Source organism: Balaenoptera acutorostrata, chromosome 4 (genome assembly GCF_949987535.1).
Source record: "Balaenoptera acutorostrata chromosome 4, mBalAcu1.1, whole genome shotgun sequence".
NCBI classification, from domain to species: Eukaryota; Metazoa; Chordata; class Mammalia; order Artiodactyla; family Balaenopteridae; genus Balaenoptera; species Balaenoptera acutorostrata.
Window position 1 is genome coordinate 56,762,626 of NC_080067.1, and position 21,687 is coordinate 56,784,312.

The 21,687-nt window shown below is 42.6% G+C and overlaps 1 protein-coding gene across 1 annotated transcript in view; it reads right to left on the minus strand.

Moving 5' to 3' along the window:
* Positions 1-21,687, minus strand: part of NCEH1 (neutral cholesterol ester hydrolase 1) — a 67,483-nt gene that overhangs the window by 22,582 nt on the left and 23,214 nt on the right. The window lies entirely within an intron of this gene.

Below are 21,687 nucleotides of genomic sequence, written 5' to 3' on the forward strand. Positions count from 1 at the left end.
TCAAGGTAGAGAGGCCCAGAAGTGTCACAGAGTGATTAGAAACCTTCCCGGCACAGGTGCGTGAACTCAGATACTGTTATCGCCTAGTGGATCTCAAACCTTGAAGGGGAGCAGCTGTAGAGTAACAGTGCCCTTCTGTAGAATATGAAACAGAACACTGATGATTAGTGAAATATTTAATGCCTTCATAAGATCAAGAAAACAGTGTTACTACTAGAAATGAGAACTGTATGTAGTCTGCAATACACCATAATACAGCTTCCCAGCATGTACATGGGGCACACTGGTATGCCTTGAAGAGGATACAGATGTGCTGTGACACTGATCCCCTCAGCCCCTGGGCAGCCAAGTTCCTGAGTTGTTTACCCCGGTGTCCCGTATAAAATTGTATACATACGCCGTGCTGTGAAAAGAGTTGGAAAGACTGCATTATAAAACCATTAGCGAGTATTCATGAAAAACAAGAACAAGAGGCAATTTATCTAACCATGAACAGCTTTTCCAGTAATTCTATTAATATTCATTTGCTGGAAATATAAGCAACAGGAAAGCAAATGAATATTAAGAAAATAATTCAATTTCTATACGTACAATTGACCAATTTATTGAAAAAGTTAAAACAACTGTTAACGTTCTCGACACGAAACAAACAAATGTGAGTGTGTGCACGCACATACAGAGGGATCTAACCACAAGTTTAAGGGTTTAAGGTCTTTGGCAAATTGGGAAAAAGCAATCATCACTTAAGTTTCGTGGTAACACGTCAGTCTAACTTGGGGAATATGGAGATCTGCCAGGGCATGGCTGAGAATGTATTCACTAAGATTTCTAGAGTTCACACAATAAACCCTTGTCAATGAACAGAGAACACGCAAGATCCATTCCATTTCTCACAGGCCAAGTAGCTTGATAGGCATCAAATAATAAACTATGAACAAAGAAATGGCAGGCTTGGCTCTGTTACTTTCTGAAGTACATTTTTTGTTTTTAGTTAAACGAAGACTTCATTGCATATTTAAGACAAATCATATGAGTTTCTTCAACTAAAGGAAAGCTGTAAAACAAGTGAGTTGTCTTTACAAGGCGGATTAGAGAAGAGTATTCATTTTCATAGAATCCACCCCTGATTTCCTTTATGTGTACTGCATGCTCTGAGTGCATGCAGACTTGCCTCAATCTGCCCATACCTTTCCAGAAGCACCTCTGCTGTATTAGCTTATGAGCACTTGCATTAATAGAATTTCTGAACAACTATCTGCATTGTTCACAACATTGACAGGGTGGTGTGGGAGCAGAAGTGCTCATTGGAGAAGGGATAGTTTGTTTATGAAGGAGAAGAAGATAAGCAGATGGGTGTAAGAAAGGCTGGATGGGTGGGAAAAGAAGAATCCAGAAAGGTGTTAAAATAAAATTGTGCTAATGTTTGGAATTGTATTGATAAATTAGAGAATGAAAAATCATTATCCTACAGACAATATTGACTTTGATTCAAAATTTGAAAATGAAGAGAATCAAGCAGTAATCTGTCATTAACCAATTTATCATTACTATTATTAATAATAATAGTTATCACTGCCTGAGTGCCTACAGTATGAGGAGAGGTTGTTGAATTCTGGCTACAATTCTGTTATTTTCCTCCTTGTGAAGAGGAGAGAAGAGAAGTTTAGAGACTAAGTAACCAGTATAGAAGCTGGATTCCTGGAACTATGAGAGGGCTGCAGGACATACAGAATTACCCTAGAGATGCTGGTTGAGAACAGTGTGGGCCCAGGAAGCTGCTCTGAGTCCTATCCAGGATAGGATGACATTCGTATGTGTATGTGCTGTCACGAGGCATGATCAAACTGTGAATGGTATCTAACTTTTTCCCCTAATATCTGTTTCCCTTAGGTCCTCTCACTACTCCCCTCCCATCCCTACTGTCCAACAAGTAAAATCAGTAGCCAAGCCTTTATGTAGCTGTTACTTCAGGGAAGGGATATGAGAACAAATAGCAAAGAAACAGAAATGTCTTCCTGCTTTTGATTTTCAAAAGCCTATATCCTTTGGAGAATTAAAAAAGACATTGATTTAGGAGATTACATGATGAGTAAGAAGTCTCCTAGAATAGAAAGTGATTCTCCGAGCTAGGTGGTGGAAGAGGGGAGGAGAAATTATTAGAGATGAAATGAGGAATGAACGGATTGATATCTGAGATCCAATGAAAAAAGAACCTTGGGACACAGCAACACTCAGATATGTCTATGGAACCTGAGAGCAACAGACATGTGCCCCATGCCCAGACAGAACCGTGGAAAAAGGCAAGACTCTAGGGAAGAGTGACCGCAAGGTATGTTTAGGAAGGTGGTGCCTCAAATGGCCTCAGAGAGCCCCTCAGGCTCCAGCTTGTGCAGGAGCAGCAGAATGACTCCATGTGTCCAAAAAGGTATAAAAATAGGAAGGCTGCATAAGTGTCTTGCAGATGGGTCTGAGACAACTTCTCCATTATCCGTGGCCCACTACATGTTCTCAAGAGTCTAACAGGAATAGAAGAGAGCACTAACGGACCTGAGGGGCTCTTATAAATAAGAACAAAGGATATCCCAGGGCAACTTGTAGGAACCAAACACCATGGACCAGGTGGAACATGAATGTGGGCTAAGGATGAGTACCCAGATGGCTCCCCCCATGCATTATGCCTCAACATCGCATGAGACACTTCAAAACCTAAAAGAAAACAGTGATGGGGGAATACCCAAATTCATTGGAATTAAGTTCTACCTAAAGAATGAAGGCTCAAAATATAGATCAAGTTATATTTCTTGCATCCTTGAGTTTGTGAAATGAGATACAGATCCACCCAAGAAACATTCTCTAGTTAACAAAGTTTCCTGAAACCTATTTAGAAGTAGCTGGAAAACTCCAGTAGCACAAAGAAGCAAGCCAAGTGTTAAGAATTTCACAGGTTGTGAATTGACCCAGTCTTGGCTAGTTGAAGTACTCCAGGGCAGTACTAGAGGTCTTAAAACTTGCCCCATAACCATTTCAGGCTCTAGAAGGGAATTCTGCCTGAGGAGGTGGAAGGGATGAAGGGTACTCTATTACACCTCAGTAGAACCAGATACAGCAAAATAGGTGGCCACTGGCTCCCTACCCAGGTCTGATGACCAAAGGTCAGAGGACAAGCAAAAATCAAAGGCAGCCAAGCAGAATCTATACTCTGCTTATTAAAATATGTTTGTTGTTAGTTTATGAATGGGGTTGTTCTCTGCTAATTCATTCACCATACAAATTAGAAAATCTATTCAACGGGCAGGGAAATTTAAGGGGGAGAAAAAGACCATATTCTGGAGCTCAGGGAAACAGAGGAGAGCCAAGACTTGTAAATGAATAGCTGATGTTAGTTAAGCAATACAAGCTTAGTAAGAGAAACCTAGATAAAGGGTTGCACAAGCCCAGAGAAGGAAGGAATTACTTGTGTCTGTTCATTCTGGGATGAAATCCGATAAGGCATCTATTCTGAATTGTGCCTTAATAGAAGACGAAGTGCGAGTAGCAAGGAAAAGGATAGGAAACCAAGATGACAAAGTGTCGGGCAAGTGTTATAATTCAAATGCCTATGGGAAGAAAAGCTAAGTAAGGCAAGTGTAGGCAGGGGGAGCTGGCAATAAAAGGCTCAGTCTAGGAGGCAGGTAGGGAGCCAAAGTCAGCAGCACAGACTGCAGACTGAATACCTGGTTAAAAGCCCATCTCCCGGGCTTCCCTGGTGGCGCAGTGGTTGGGAGTCTGCCTGCTAGTACAGGGGAGATGGGTTCGCGCCCTGGTCTGGGAGGATCCCACATGCCGCAGAGCAACTGGGCCCGTGAGCCACAACTACTGAGCCTGTGCGTCTGGAGCCTGTGCTCCGCAACAAGAGAGGCCGCGATAGTGAGAGGCCCGCGCACCGCGATGAAGAGTGGCCCCCGCTTGCCGCCAACTACAGGAAGCCCTAGCACAGAAACGAAGACCCAACATAGCAATCAATCAATCAATCAATAAATCTTTAAAAAAAAAAAAAAAAAGCCCATCTCCCCCGCTTTCCAGCAGTGGGGTCTTGGGCACGTTCCTCACCCTCTCTGTGCCTCAATTTCTCACCTATAAAACAGAAATGACATACTAACTGGTTCAAAATATTGTTGTGAAGCTTAAAAAAGTAAAATCCCCTAGAACAGTGCCTGGCACATACCAAGCCTTCTATGAGTTGGTTATCGTTACTGTCACACCTCTGATCCGGAAGATCACTGCATGAAGAAATGTGAGCCCAGGGACGGATAGCTCGATGTTTCCAGGGAAGCTGAGACTATCATTTTCTCCCAGTATGTACATTTGTTATTAGGACCCCAATGATCACCAAGTTCTGAAATTACTACAGGTGAAAAAGATGTCAAATAGTTATTTCTAAAAAGTTCATCTGTATGCTCATGTCAACGTGGGAGGGAGAGGTGGGGAAAAGCCATAGTACACTGATATTCCACACACATCAATAACTTAGCATGTGGTCAAATTTCAACATGAACCAACCACATTAAATAGTTAGAGCATCTATTATAACTCACTACCTGCTTCATTTCTCACATTCAAAGTTTTGCATTCCATGCCAGTGGTTCCCCAACTTTTCCAGTGATGGCCATTTCATTGTCAAGCAGCTTTTAAATTCTCCCCTCCAGATTCTGCTCTCTTCCTGCCTATTACAGGAAAACAATTTCGTAGAACACTTACGTGTATGAAAATTTATGGTCACATTTTTTTAAACATTGTAAAGTTTGAGTATACTTTAAAATGCAGATTTATTTTTTTTCTATTGGCGCACAAATTATATGCCTTTCACTTAAGACCACTGTACAGATCACCTGTGATTCACTAATGCAGCACTTTTGTTCTACAAACAACCTCAATGTTTGCACCAAGAAACTATCAAAAGTCAAGTAACTATAATTCAACAAGTGTTAATTAGGCACCTATTGTATGTAAAGATTCTGCTACATGTTTCAAGGATACAAAGATGGGTGAAAGATGGACTGAGAACTTACGTAGCTAAGAATTTAAATCTTGACTGACTCCTGCAAATTTCCATCTGTCCTTAAGTTTTCACAGTTCTCTGAACTTTCTCTAAGACTTTAACTTTTAAGGGAAGTCCTCTGGTTTTAAAGCATTGATTCAGATTAATTTTTTTTTAAGTTGCAGACCAAACAAAACTTGCCTGCAGGCCAAATCTGGACTAAGGGCCACAAGCTGCAACTTCTGATGTAGAGGACGATCCAGTCTTACTGCAGGTGCAGCTGGAAAGGTGGTGGCAGATGAAATGCTCTTAGTTGTTAATGGTTAAACAACAAAGATTTTGGACATTCTTTTTAACTTTTTATTTTATATTGGAGTATAGTTGATTAACAATGTTGTGTTAGTTTCAGATGTACAACGAAGTGATTCAGTTATACATATAAATGTATTTATTCTTTTTCAAATTCTTTTCTCAATTAGGTTGTTACAGAATACTGAGCAGAACTCTCTGTGCTATACAGTGGACACTCTTTAATGAGACTATACTTTGGGAAAAATTATGCAGCTGAGGTGTACTCAGTAGATTGGTGGGAGAAGAGACTAGAGGGCAACAGCTATCATAGTTTGGCAATTGTCCACAGGAGAGAAATGAAGGTCTGCCCCAGGAGAATATAGAGGAGGGAATATATTCAAGAGAGTTCACTGAGACAGAGTTGATAGGCCTTGGTAACCGCTCACAGAGTAGTATATGGGATCAGGTAGGCAGGCTGGTAGCACACAGAGAAAGGATTGAAAGATCCTGGAGGGTCCTCACTTGGAGTATGAGAAACAGAGAACACAGGCAGAACAGTCAGCGAAAGTAAGAAAAGTTCCATTTTAAAATTATTCCATTTAAAGCCAATGGAACATCTAGGTAGATAGGTCCAAAAGACAGATAGCAAATGCAGGGTCAGAGATTCAAGGAGGTCAGGCCTGGAGGAAGAGCTCAGAGGTAACTGTTAACAACTCAGACAGTAGTAAGACTCAGGAAATTTAGTGAAGAGACAGAACACAGTGACAAAGAAATAGACCAGGGAGGAAAACATTCTTTGACAGGCTGAAAAGAAGAATCTAGATGGAGAAATCCAGAGAGTGGCAAGAGGAAAACTGAGAGTGAATCAGAAAGTAAAAGTCAAATCTGGAAGAATTTTTTTAAAAGACTGATAATTTGGCAATTTGAGGGAGCTAAGGACTAAAAAAATGGCCATTAACATAATTTTTTTTTTTTTTTTAATGAGGATCTTGAATCAGATGCGTATGTTTTGATTGATTGATTGATTTTGGCTGTGTTGGGTCTTCGTTTCTGTGCGAGGGCTTTCTCCAGTTGTGGCAAGCGGGGGCCACTCTTCATCGCGATGCGCGGGCCTCTCTCGTTGCGGAGCACAGGCTCCAGACGCGCAGGCTCAGCAGTTGTGGCTCACGGGCCCAGCCGCTCTGCGGCATGTGGGATCTTCCCAGGCCAGGGCTCGAACCCGTGTCCCCTGCATTAGCAGGCAGATTCTCAACCACTGCGCCACCAGGGAAGCCCCATTAACATAATTAGGAAGTCATCACTACTAGCCAGAAGTTTTAGGCACACTGTGGAGGCATAATCCAATTATTTCAACAGCCTCGTCATTGCTAGCTCTGCATTCCGAGTACTGCTCCCTTAAAGATTTAATGGCCGTACCAACCTTTTGGCTTTGTCAAGATCTTCTCATGCCTCCCATTCCAACCTGCAGAGAATTCCCGTGTTCATGGTTGCTCAAGCCAAGTGGTAAAAGTGTCAGTCCAGGCTAAGTGATACTCAGGAATTACAGCACCATATCAGTCTTCCTCACTCATGTGCAAAACTGGTCTAATTTCCAAGCTTTGTGTTAGGCAAATCTAGAAAACTGGTTAGGAGCAAACACTAGGAAACTTGACTGCATAGGTTTGAATCTTATTTCTAATACATACTGGTGGTTTGTCTTAGTTAATGTTCCTATGCCTTAATTTCCTCATCTATAAAATGGGAATAAAAAATAAAAATAAAATGGGAATAATAGTACCTAACTCACAGAGTTTTTCTGAAGATTAAATGAGTTAACATGTAGAAAGCACTTAGAACAGTGCCTGCCACATAGCAAACACTACGTAGCTGTTATGATGATTACCAACTCATAATTAATATTGTGAAAGTGTTACTTAGTTTTTATCCCACAGAACAAACTGGACAATATTTAGGTCTAACTTACTGTTAATTAAGACTAACTAGAGGGCTTCCCTGGTGGCGCAGTGGTTGAGAATCTGCCTGCTAATGCAGGGGTCACGGGTTCGAGCCCTGGTCTGGGAAGACCCCACATGCCACGGAGCAACTAGGCCCGTGAGCCACAACTACTGAGCCTGCGCGTCTGGAGCCTGTGCTCCGCAACAAGAGAGGCCGAGATAGTGAGAGGCCCGCGCACCGCGATGAAGAGTGGCCCCCGCTCGCCACAACTAGAGAAAACCCTCGCACAGAAACAAAGACCCAACACAGCCAAAAATGAATAAATAAATAAATAAAGCAAGAAAAAAAAAAAAAAAAAAAAAGACTAACTAGAGTATTTAGAGAATGTTTGCTTAATTTATTAAAATTTACAAATTAAATGTTTAGAACAACTTGACTTGCTTTTGGCCATCAGTAACTTTTATGTTAACTTGTAATTTATGGTTAACTTGTAAGATCCCAGCATATCTTCTAATGAATTTGAGATATCATAAAGTTCCCCAAAAACTCTAAGTGATTTTTTTAGTTCTTTGTAATAAATATGTATCATATAGAACTTGTAGAAGGAGAAACACTGTTAGCATCAGAACCTTAAAGAAATTGCAAGTGACCTGGAAAGAAAAATTAGATTTATAGGCTCATTTCAGAGATGGAAAGGGTAAGAGGGGGTGTGTAAAGGGTTGACTAAGAAGCTACTGGAATGGCCATCCTTCAGAGAAAGAGACCCAGAGGCAAGATTGAGTGCCCAGCCCAGGGAAAAAAGAAAAAAAGGCATAACTGTCCTACAAATGTGAAAAACATGAAGTTGTGACACAGACAAGTTCTTACATGGGCTGATTCCAATCCAACCTCACTTCTGGAGGTCGAATAGAGCTAATCACACATTTCTTCTAATGTTACACAATTCAGCCAGCTGGCCAGCGCTCCACCTCTGAGAGAATGGATAAGAGATTGAATGGATTCCTCACCACTGGAGGGAAGCTGCTGGGAAGCTGGAAAGGTAATGCAAGGTAACAGAATCAGGTCCTAGCCCTGCCTCTTACCAACTTTGTGGGTTATGCAAAGTTATTATGTCATTCTGAGCCTCAGTTTTTTTCCGTGTGTTAACAAAACCAAATCTCATCCCCTTTCATTTGGTTATTGTGAGAATGTAATTAAAACATCTGGCACATAGCAGGCATTGGTGTATCTTATTTTATTCCTTTAAGCCAGTGGTTCTCAAAGCTGGAAGCATATTAGAATCACCTGGAAACTTTTAAAAATTACCAATGCCTGAGTCCCATTCCACACCTATTAAACAATGATCTCTGGGAATGTGACCTAAGGCATAGGTATTGTTTTCAGCTCTCTAGGTGAATTCCTAGAGGAATTCCTTGCATACATAGCAAAGCTGAGAATCACTATGTAAATCAACAAATTCATTCGACCAACATTTAAGTACCTATTTGGTCCTGACTGTTCTACGCATTGGGGGTACAAGGATGAACAAAGCACAATGGCCTATTTTTGAGGAACATATAAACGTGGGAACATCCTAGACATAATGGATGATTATGATATGATGTAGAAACTTAAAAAGTAGAGATATGTACCTTAAAGTACAAAAGTATGTATCAGTATAACCAGCTTAGGAGAGAAGAGAGGGAGTCGGCCTCGTCTGGTTGCCTGGAGGTAGTAGCAGCTGATTGAAATGACTTTAATGAGTGATCAGTAGGCTGGTGAAGGAGAGGAGGGTGGGGGAAGGCACACAGATGTCTGTGGTTGTGGGGCACGTGGGCCACACTTCAGTCTCCTGCCCGTCAATCGTACTTTGTTTTGCAAGTGTTCAGCATCGCCCTCCTCCAGTAAGGATAAGAAGGCATCGAAGTCCTCTTTCCTAGTCCCACCCAGATTACATGGATAAAAACATCCCTTTATTTGCTGGGGGTTGGATCTCTAATCTAACTCAACTCTGATGAAAGGATGGGGCTCTGCTGGCAGGCTTTAGGCCACATGGTAAATTGCACCAAAGAGGGAAAGTCAATTTGCTCAGGGAAAGGAGGAATCGTAAAGTTGAATAAAATAAAAATGAAACCTTAGGGAACACCATCCTTTAGAGGGATAGCAGGCAGGAGAGAAGAATCGATCATTAAAACATCCCTCCTCCACCCCCAAAAGAAGAGGAAGTAATTATTATCATGGCAAGAAAAATAAAAGATTGGAGAAGTTCAGCAGGGCAGAGAGTTTCAAGAGCAAGCTGTTAAATGTCAGCAGAGGGACTTCCCTGGGGGCACAGTGGTTAAGAATCCACCTGCCAATGCAGGGGACACGGGTTCGAGCCCTGGTCCAGGAAGATCCCACATGCCGCGGAGCAACTAAGCCCGTGCGCCACAACTACTGAGCCTGTGCTCTAGAGCCTGCTGGCCGCAACTACTGAGTCTGTGTGCTGCAACTACTGAAGCCCGTGCGCCTAGAGGCCGTGCTCTGTAACAAGAGAAGCCACCGCAATGAGAAGTCCACGCACCAAAACAAAGAGTAGCCCCTGTGCACAGCAACGAAGACCCAATGCAGCCAAAATAAATAAATAAATAAATTTATTTAAAAAAAAAAAAAGCCAGCAGAGAGGAAAAGTAGGTCAATGGTGTTGGCAATGGGGTCATGGGATCTTGGTGAACCCAGCAAGTACAGTTTAGTCAGAGATGTGTGCCTGGAAGCCAGATTGGAATGGGTTGCAAAGTACATAGGGGTGAAGAAATAGATACGGTGACTGTAGACAGTACTTTCACTGTAGAGATAAAGAAGGCAATAGGACAACAGCCTGAGGGAAACAGTAAAGAAAAACCTTTTTTTTTTTTTCCCAAGATGAGAGACACTTAAACACACTTCTAGGGAAAGAGCCTGTGAACAAGGAGAAACAAAGGTTACAGAGGAGAAAAGAAATGATGTGTGAATTAAGATCCTGGAGGATGAAGGGGAGCTAGGATATAGAAAACATAAGGAAGGGTTAGACTTGGGGGAAGCTGTAAGAGAGGAGTATATAGGAAGCAGGGAGGAAAGCAGAGAAGATCTGCCTCTAAATAGAACTTGATTTCTGTTGGGTCAGTTCTACCTGTACCCTAGAGAAGACAGTGACTTTTCAAAGACGAAGGCAACCCATTACAATCTGGCTTTCAGCCCCATATCTCTGATGAAACTGGACTTATTAGGTTCACCAATGACACCATGACCCCACTACCATCACCAATGACCTATTCGGTGAGCACTTGCTCTTTCTTGAAGCTCTCTTCCTCCTGAACTTCTCTAGTCTCTTGGCATGCTAATAATTAATTCCTCCTTTTTTTCTTTTGGGTTTTTAATTGATTGTTTCTTCCTTTCCTGTCCCTTGGCCCTGTAAATGATGGTTTTCCCCAAGGTTCCATTTTTTATTTTATTCAGCTACATAATTCCTGCTTTCCCTGAGCAGACCAATGTGCCACCATGCCATAATGCCTGGCAAATAGGAAGTGCTTACTAGCAGCCTAATAAATTAAATGGCTACAATCTCTATCCATATGCTGGTGACTTCCACATCTCCCATCCATGATCTGTCTTTCTTAAGCTTTGGGTTCACTTTTCCAACCATCTCCAGGATTATAGCCTATATGCGCTTCAAAATGAACATGTTCTACACTTGCTTCTCCACTCCTGACTCAGCAACTCACTCCATTAAATTCTCAATGAATGAACTGACCATAAATCTAGCTTCCAAGCTAGAAATCTTAATATTTTCTTCAGCTCCTTCCTTTTCTCACAGGATATCTAATCAGTCATCAATTCATGTCAACTCTACCTGCCAACATTTTCTGAATCTAGCTCTACCCCAAGACTCTAGCCCGACTCCCATAGCTGCCTTGATTAGATGCTCATCATTTGCCTACTAACTTGAATTCTAGACAGCACTTCCTTTCTCTATAACCTGCTCCACACTGCTCTCAGGGTTCTTATCCTGAAAGACTGACCACAATACCTGGCTGCTTAAAAACTTCCACTGACTTCCGGTTTCCTACAGAAAAAACAAAATCTGAACTTGACATTCCAGTCTGGTCCCTCTCTACATTCCAGCTCCATTTCTCACTACCCCACCCCTTGTACTTTCTAGTCCTCTAGAGTCAAACGTACCCAGGCATAACTTGCATAACTCAATTTTTTTCAGTACCTGCTATTCTCTTTGGCAATACCCTTCAGTTCTGTGCTGAAGCCGGCTCTTGCCATGTCACGAAAACCAACTTGTTAAATGTACAAGTCAGTTGACATCAGGTCAGTAGCTTGAAAGTGACCATGGGGGTGGGGTGGGTATTTATATCATGGAAATCAGCAATAGCTCCAAATCAGCGTTTCCCCACACCGCACCCCCAAAGAGCACTCCACTGCCTCTACTTCACCCTTCCCCATCCCCAACTCATCCAGAGCACAGCATTTTAGGGTGTGGATGATAAAGGCAGTCAGCCAAGGTTCAATCCTGGCTCTGATACTTGCTAGTTGGGTAGTTCTGGGCAAGTCACAAACTTCTCTATGCCTCAGTTTCTTCACCTGTAAAATTGGGGTGATCATAATACCTATATTTTATAGTGATTTGTAAAGGATACCTGGCATAGAACTTAGTACGTAAGTTCTCATAATGTTACCTCTTTTTATTTGCTTATGTCAGGGCTTCATAGCACTTCAGTCTGTCCTATAATGAAGTCTCGCTGCCTTAGCTCAGCTCTGGTAACTCACAAAGTAAATCTCACAGTAGCTTGGAGCCAGGCTGAATCATCAGCTGCCATGTTCCTAAACTGAGAGCTATGTAAGGACTTCTGGGTAGCAGAGCCCTTGAAGTGACGTAAACCCCATCTTCAAGGCTTCCTCAGAAGAAAAGGTTGTGAAGAATCACTTTTCATGATCCTGCCGTGAGATTCTTTGAGCAAGGGCAGAAAGGCTTAACAAAATAAGATAGAGAGACAAGAGCACAGAATTCGGACAGAGCCCAAGGCCAAGTCCTGGCTCCATCATTTATTAGCTATGTGACCTGGGCAAGCTTCCCCAGTTGTCTGGGCCCAAGTTTCCCAGATAAAGGAGTAAAAAAGAGTGCACGTGAGGAGTAAATCCACGTTATCAAGCGTTGTCCCCTCTCTCCAGAGGCCCAGAATTGGCAGGATTCCTGCTCAGGCCTTTGGTAGATCCCCATCCAGTTAAGGACCCTTCCTATAGTTGTCCTTTCTCCCTTATTTCCTTTAGTCAGCATTATTTTTATAAAGTAAACCTTTTGGCCCACACTCTGAGAACAGTCAGGGACTGAAAGAGTTCTGTGCAGGGCACTCTCTCCATAGAGCAAAGCACTGGAGGGAATTATGAAGCCAATCTGTGAAGCACAAATGTGTGATTATGTTACGGTAGGGTTCTCTGATGAGATTGCTGTATTAAAATTTCAAACTTGTTTAGTCCTCTATGGAAGATTTTATTATAAGTTACAAAGCAAACCTGAGGAGAACCTCACCACCACTCACTAATAAGGTAATCTAGAAGGGAGAAAGGCAAGAGCTCTCAAAGGGATCTGACACCCTAACCCCTTCACCCTAAAGCCTTCAGTCTCTTCTCTCACTGCAATTCGACCTGGGGGAACACAAAAAGGAGAGGCTTGTCTCTTTCCAGTCCCTAAACTTTTTTGTTTATTTTTTTTACTATCACACAGACGACAGTTTCTGTATCGCCAATGTACTTGCTTAGCTCCAAAAGCCTCCTATATTCAAGGGGGATAAGAGCTCACATGTACTGACATTTGCTCTCTGCCAGTCACCGTTCTTAGTCTGGAGTCTCAGACCAAGAGTGTTCCAGTGAATCACCCAACGTCACATAGGCATAAAGTGGTGGGCTGGATTTGAACCCCCTCTGGCTCCAGAACCTTCAGCCATCATCCTGTATAGCCATTCATTAGTCAATTGATTCTCAAACCTACTTCAGAAAACTGGAAGATTTTCACATCTGGAACGATCCTTTAGTCTCCCATATTACACAAAGGGAAACTGAGGCCCAGAATGGATACATGACTCTCCCAGGATCAGTAGCTTAGCCTTGACCACTCTGGGCTGAGAAGGCACTCCCCTCTGCCCCTGTCCTCCAGCTCTTCCTCACCAGCACATTTCTCTCCCAAGCCTTCTCTGCTAACACCTTTCTCAGTCCTGTTCCTATCTTACTCCCCTTTACCTTCCATACACACGCACATGAGAGCTGATTAAAAAAATTAGAGTTCTTTTGTACTCACGTCTCTGTTACCTACAATAGCAATAACTAGATTGTGAGCTCCTTGGGGCAAGGTCTGAGGCTTGGAGATCAAGTTTTTTTCCAGTGTCCCATGTACACGGTCATAAACAAATGTCCTTTATGAGGCTACTCAAGCTGCAAAAAGCCTCCACTGCCAGGACAAGCAGCATTTGTCTTCATCTGAGTGTTCCAAATAGCAGCTGAATCAGCGCAGCACAAAAGAATTAAACTTCTAAACAAAACCTCCTAAACTCCCTTCTGCTATATGGCAGTTCAGAGCTTGCCCACTCATGCCCTCTGCCTGACTTCACAAGTGTGTTACACAGGATACTCCAGGAGTTGAGTTAATCTTGCTCTATGTAAAGTGGAGAAAGCAGCAAATTAGTTGTCTCTTTGAAAAATTGTTTATTAAATGGTATATAAACCCAAAAGATAAAAGGCAAGTGATTTTTATAGATTCCTACTCATGTCTGAAGAGACACATTCAGATGATAATTATAATAAATTAAGACCCCTTTGGCACATTCAGAATGTGATTATAATAAATTAATACATACTATATAAAATACATAATAAATTACAATATTTATAATAATTACTCTTTTGTACAGTGCTTTACAGTTTATGACCATTTGAGCTTTCACTGGTTTGAATTTCACAAGGACCTGTGAAATAGGAAGAGCATGTATTACACTCATTTTTTGCTCATTTGAGGCTTAGAGAAGTTAAATGCCTTGCCCAGGATCGTAAAGCTCCAAGTTACAAAGTGAGTATGGGTACCCAAAAGCCCAAATGACTGCCCCATCACTCTGAATGTTATTACTCAGAGCTCAGAAGAAAATCAACAACCAAACCACTGTTTAAAGCTGAGTTTCTCCCATCACACAGGTTTTGAACACTTAGGAGTAAAAAGTGTAAAATCAGGGTAGAGAGGGGAAGAAGGTCATGAAATGTATCCCAAACTCTACCCTACCGGCTACATACTTTCTTTGCCAGGAGATCTGCTGGGCTGGGTAGCAGGACCAGTTTGCCTATGTAAACAGTGCCTAAGAAAATTGGCATCAGTGCAAAAGCCAGTGTTTACAGCAATTAGAATTTCTACAGCCAGCAGTGTTAAGTTAATACAGCTCAGTCACTCCTTGGCCTGAGGCATTAGGAAACAGGCTGGACCCCCAGGCTCAAGAAGGAAAGCAAAAGGCAGGGCTGTTGTGATAGAATCTGGAGTCCCCAATGATGGAGGTTTTACTTTTACCCCAGGAGAGGCTTCTCGGTTTAACAGATTCAGGAAATTGAAACAATTTACTCCTCACAAACGTTTAATCATGATCCACAACAATCTAATGTGTTTAATGTATAACATATTAAGTCTAAGTCAAAATATCTGTATAACAGATTATATAACTATACAGTGGTCCCTTGGTACCAGTGGGGGATTGATTCCAGCACCACCACCCTCAGCGTATACAAAAATCCGTGGATGCTCAAGCCCCTTATATAAAGTGGCGTAATGCAGTAGGCTCTCTACATCCAGGGCTTGAAGCATAGAATATCCATCCAGGTGAGGAACGGTGGAAACCGAGGACTGACTGTATTGCTGTCCTAAGGTGAACTTATAGGTTAGATATCCCATCATAAGGAAAATGGTCCATATCTATGATATGACTTTGAATCATCTCTCTTCATGATACTTTTTAAGAACATCTATTCTTCCTCTCCACGCCCCCCTCCCTTTCAATCCCAGGGACAAAACCTAGGGAGGCAAAAGTCTGGTTCCACTAAAAGATATAAATCCCAAATGAAGACACTAAAGGAGTTTGGCAAAACAATAGGTTAGTAAGTTATTCGGTTTAAAAATTCACCTGTTTTTAAGAGAAGGTCATTGAGAACTAGTTCTTTTGTCTCTTATTTCTGTTATCACCATTACACAATCAGGCAAGTTGTCCAGTCCAAGATTATTCAAAGGGTGTTCCCCAGACTGGCAGCATCTGAGTACAAATTCTTGTGCCTCTGCCGACTGAATTAGAATCTCTGGGAGTGGGACCCAGGAATCTCTCCAGGTGGTTCTTTTGCACATTAGAGTTGAGAAACACTGGCCTATTCTCTTCAAAGCATGAAACAGTCTCTCATTAGGCAGTTTTTGTTGTGACTGATTTTCTTTGCAACAGCAATGGGTCAAAGTCCTGGGACAATGCTGCTAAGGGTGGGGCTTGCAATGACAAGCCACAGTGGAACGTCTGAATGACCACACTGGCTTCCCTCAGGCTTGAATGATCCCTTCTCTGAACTCCTTCTTATCCTTCAAGACACCTCCTCTGTAAAGGCCCCCCCGACTGTACCCTCCTCGGCACAGAACTGATCTCTTTGTGTTCTGTGTGTCACACTCTGTGTGTCAAGATGTGGCTTGAACGTATCTCCATTTCTGCACCTCTCCTTTCTCAGTGTGAGGTTTGGTTTGTGTCCTGTTCTCCCATCCACTCTTTGAGAGTAGGAACACATTTGAAGAAATCTGCATATCCAAGCAGCTGGTGTGCAGAGATGAATGGATACAGAGGGGGAGTTAGATGTGCCTCAAAGCTGCCGGACAGGGGAGGCTTCTACTCCCCAGCCTCCTTTTGTGCAGGAGCTCCGGCCACAGGCCTGCCCTCTCCCACCTCCTCCAGCCCCTCCCAGGCGCGGCCCAGTTTCTCTCCCTGCAGCTGGGCCCTCAAAAATGCCACCCCTCCCCTTTGCCACTTCTCTAACACCCCAGACTCAGGGAACAAGGGACCCCCGGAGCCGAGCCAGACGGTGGAAGAGGCAGCGGCACAACAGCCGGAGCACAGTGGGGACTCAGGGTGCACTGGTCACCTGGAAGAGGAGCCCCAGGCCCCAGAGGAGAATGTACCAGGCCTAAAAATGGCTTCCGTGAGAGCTTGATGCGCTCTGTGAAAAGCCCAGTCCTTGCCCTCAAAAAGCTGCAGAAGCGACAAGATCAGATAGAAGCCATATTTGAAGGAATTTCAGTCCCTGGGAAACAAGTACAATGACATCTCTAAGGTCTCATTTGCCAAGATCCACGAGCCCACAGGCGAAATGGAGGGACAGGGATGAACCCTTAGAGGCTGAGGGCTAAGGGACGAAGAGGTGGGAGGAGGAAGAGGAAGAAGATGATAACAAGGTGTATTTAATGGTCAGGATACCCACTCTGAAGTGTCTGATGACCCAGAGAAATAAGAAAGGGCAGAGCTTGAAGAGGAGAAAGAAAACTAAGGAAAAAAAAAAAACAATACTAAAGCATTTTAAAATATTGGTGAACTTAAGGTTTATCATTAAAATACAACGTGAACCCGGTCTGACATTCTTAAAATATATGAAATGGAAGCAGTCAGATCCTGGCCAGCCCCTTAGTTTTAAATTTGACTTTCGTTTGAACACAATAAATATATCCAAAGGTGTGGGAGAAGATTTACCCTTGAGATGACCTTTTCGTGAGCTTTTCTGGGAGGATTGGAAATTGAGGCTTATAAAGGTTGTCAAGTAGGTACAAGGTAAAGATTTTCATTTTGAAACCCATTCATCATAACAGCTTGCTACACATGGAACACCAAGACAAAACTGAACATGTTTTTGATGCTTAATTCTTCAACGCCTTCAGCCCTGAAATTTCCTAGTGCAGAAAAAGCAGAACCCAAGAAAAATGTTGTCTTTTGTAACCCAGAGATCATCAGCTTAACACTTCAGAAGAGAGTGATGGATTCGAAGAAGGTTGTGTTGGATGGAGATCAGGACATTATTGTTAACGAGTCCAGGAAAACCACCAATCCAAGTGTGTGCCCACGCCCCCAGCTCAGAAGCAGAAAAGATTTAAGTTTGCTTGCAGTAGCTGTGCCTTCATTATTTTGCTGTGTAGATACTGAATGGTAGATAATAAAATGTTACTTTTCAAGGATAGACACAGCAGCTAAGAATTTTCAGGAAGAGTGCATTTAACTTAAAGACTCAGCTTCTTTGTGGGTTTTGAATTGTGAGTAACTCAGAAATTTATTTTAAAAAAACATAAACATAAGGTTATTTACCACTGTGGTATTAATAAAACCTAGTATTGTCAAACATGTTCTTCCTGTCTTACTGAATATTGGATAAATAAGGTGACTAAGCATATTTTCTTTCCATCAATGCTTCGCTGAAAGTTGCCACTTTATCATTCTTTTATAACACAAAATGAAAAGAATCATTAAATAAAAATGAATTAGGGAGTGAATGTTTGCATAGGCAACAGTTCTTTGAAGCTAGATACCTATCAACACAGGTTGTAAGGATAATAACAATGCATTTGTGCACTGCTTCATCTCTAGTACATTGCGTGGCATTCAGTACATGTACAGCAAACACTTGTGGAACAAATGGGTGTCCATAACCACACTTAGAAGTATGTGCTTAATGCTTGAAAAAGAAATACACTGGTACTTCTCATATATCTAAACTATTTACCAAGACATGCGTTATCATGGCTCATAATTATGAAATTACTAAAACTAATTTTACCTTAGCAAATACCCAAGAAAATCAAATATAGAAAATGTCACAAGACTACAAACAATGAAAATTGGCAATGGCTCACTAAACTGTCATTATCTGGAAACTCTACTAACAGAAAAAACATACTGGGTTGGCCAAAAATTTCGTTCGGGTTTTTCCGTAACTTACGGAAAACCCCAAACGAACTTTCTGGCCAACTCAATAAATCAGGGTGAAAGTTAATCAAGTAAATCAATTCTTCAGCAGAGTTAATGACAACTCATCTAGTTCAAATGTCTGGTGAGTTTAGCTGGGAAATTAAACCACATTAACATTAAAAAGCCAGCTGAACAGATATCATCTAGTCTATGTGCAATGCTGCAGAGAAGTGCCAGCACTTGGAACACACTGTTTCACAGAGTATCATTAAAGATCCATCCCTGTGGAACTTGTAAAGGGCCTCTGTTGACCTAATTCTCTCTAATCTAGGTCTCTGCTCTCATTTACTCATACATCTTTCTCGCCAAATCCCTCTCTGAAGGGCTCAATCCTTACTAACTTAAACTAGATGCCAATAAAGTCATATAATTTTAAAATCTTAAGGGCCTATGCATATAGACTGTCTTCTTTGAAAACTGAGGAAACTGATGCACAGAGAGGTGGGGTGACAAGTTCCAAATCATCCGGTTACTGACGTGTTTGGACCACAACTCAGGTCAACAGAGCCCTAGTCCCAGGTTCTTTCACTACATCTCTACGGAAAAAAGTGTCAATTTACCTCAAAGTTTCTGAGACCCTAACCTTTTTTTTTTTGCTTCCCCTTCATAGCAAAATTGCTTAACTCTACGCTTATTTTTGTTGTTTTAATTCCACCCTCCCACTTTACCATTCCATCCGCTGCCCAGAACTACAGCTAGAGCATCCCTGTTTCAACAGCATCCTCCTAAATCCTCACCATCTGCAATCTTTACAGAACTGTCCAAAGACATGATTCTTGAGCTCTCTTTGATACCTCTGGCTTTCTAGGCTTTTGTTGCCTCTTTACATACTTAGAATATTAGCATGTGAGATCTGAAAGGAAAACTACAGAGCACGTTTTCCCAAACTGAGTTCTATGGAGCAGCAGTTTTGAGGTGATGATTTCACACAGAGGACAAAGAGTGAAGGGTTCTGTGATCCTGTGATCAACTAAGCTTAGGATATGCTGCATATCAATTCTTTTCTCAGAGATTCACAGTGCACATCAGGTTTTTTTGTTTGTTTTTTTTAAATTTTATTTATTTATTTATGGCTGTGTTGGGTCTTCGTTCCTGTGCGAGGGCTTTCTCTAGTTGTGGCAAGTGGGGGCCACTCTTCATCGCGGTGCGCGGGCCGCTCACCATCGCGGCCTCTCTTGTTGCGGAGCACAGGCTCCAGATGCGCAGGCTCAGCAATTGTGGCTCACGGGCCCAGCCGCTCCGCGGCATGTGGGATCTTCCCAGACCAGAGCTCGAACCCGTGTGCCCTGCATTGGCAGGCAGATTCTCAACCACTGCGCCACCAGGGAAGCCCGTACATCAGGTTTTTAAAGACACTGACAAGTCCCAATAGAAAACGAGAAATTTATTTAACTCTGCTGAGTCATTCATCTTTTCCACCTATTAAATTCCCTTAAAACTGATTGTGGGGGCTTCCCTGGTGGCGCAGTGGTTGAGAATCTGCCTACCAATGCAGGGGACATGGGTTCGAGCCCTGGTCTGGGAAGATCCCACATGCCGCGGAGCAACTAGGCCTGTGAGCCACAACTACTGAGCCTGCGCGTCTGCAGCCTGTGCTCCGCAACAAGAGAGGCCGCGATAGTGAGAGGCCCGCGCACCGCGATGAAGAGTGGCCCCCGCTTGCCACAACTAGAGAAAGCCCTCGCAAAGAAATGAAGACCTAACACAGCCAAAAATAAATTTAAAAAAACAAAAACAAAAACAAAAAACTCGGGCTTCCCTGGTGGCGCAGTGGTTGAGAATCTGCCTGCCAATGCAGGGGACACGGGTTCGAGCCCTGGTCTGGGAAGATCCCACATGCCACGGAGCAACTGGGCCCGTGAGCCACAGTTACTGAGCCTGCGCGTCTGGAGCCTGTGCTCCGCAACAAGAGAGGCCGCGATGGTGAGAGGCCCGCGCACCGCGATGAAGAGTGGTCCCCACTTGCCACAACTAGAGAAAGCCCTCGCACAGAAACGAAGACCCAACACAGTGATAAATAAATAAATAAATAAAAGACCGTGAATTTCAAAAAAAAAATTTAAAAAAAAAAAAACAAAAACAAAAACAAAAACAAAAAACTCATTGGGGAACGCCTTGCCTAGTCCACACCCCCTTGTTTTACAATCAAAACTGAATCCGCATTTGAATGACTGACCAGGGTCCTACTCTATTTTGGGGCCAGAGCCAGGGCTCCAATCCAGCTCTGAGTCTCAGGCCAGGACCTACTCTTTAAGTATTATTTCCCCTCTGCTGGATCCAATTCTTTCTGGTCTTCAGCACACTCAAGATCCAACCCTTTGTCCCGGGATGGACTACAAATGTTCATGTAGTGTATGACTGTGGGGGCAGATGAGAAGGGTGGATGCTTGATCATATTATTTCAGTTTGATCCTACATCCATTCAACATAGGACTGTGCTGGGTTTCCTCAGTTATACAACTTCTGTGCAACACTAAACACTGGGACACAGGCACGCAAAGCCATCCTAAGGATCTTTCTCAGGGGTTTCTAGGGAATTAGAGGAACAAGTCCCGAGCAAAATGTCATGGAGGCAATTTGAGGGTAAGACTCTCCAGACGGGGGCCTTAGTCTCTAGGTAAAAGAGTTAGGTGAACGTGGGCTTCTCCAAAAATTTGCTGGTGCATGTCAAACTGCCCTTCCTTCCTCTCTGTGCTTTCTTTTCATTTTCTCCAAGTTTTCCTAGTTGATTCTAGAGACCTTACTAGGCCAGGAATCAAGGTCTCCTCTCCATATTTTCTTGAGGGAGGGAGAGCTAGGAAGCAATAACACAAAGAAGGAGTTTTAAGAGAGTGGATAACATGCTTTGCATAAAGAGTGGTGGGCCAAGTGTTTGCACAAATTGCTTGCTACCTTTGGTGTGGGCATTTCCAGAACAACTGTAAAGTGAATAGACAATGATGGGAAGAATTAAAGGATGGATGTCAGATAGTATTCACTGATGAGGGGCAGCCCATACTCTGCTAAACAGCTCCTTTATCCAACTAAACTCACAGGCCTACTTACAGTTCCCCCAAATGCTCATTCTTACCAACTTGCTTTTGTACATATTTTATTCTTTTCTTCCCCCCCCTCCCCTTCCCCTAGCCTCCCTGCAATGCTATTCTGACCCACTCTTTAAGGAACAGCTTTGATCTTAACCCTCCCAAGGTCATTCCAGTCAATCCTGGAGCTTACAGCCCTTGTTAACTCCACTGTCCATTTGAAAATTACCCATGTATTTACTGAGTCCTGACATCTCTAGGTTTATGCTCCTGTTATGACTTTATTGGCTATGCAATTATATCTTGTTTCCCCAAATAGATTCTGAATCATTCAAGCATAGGAACCTTTTGGAACACTTGTGCAAAATGAAACATACTTGTTAATTACATGAAACATTAAATGAGTGTT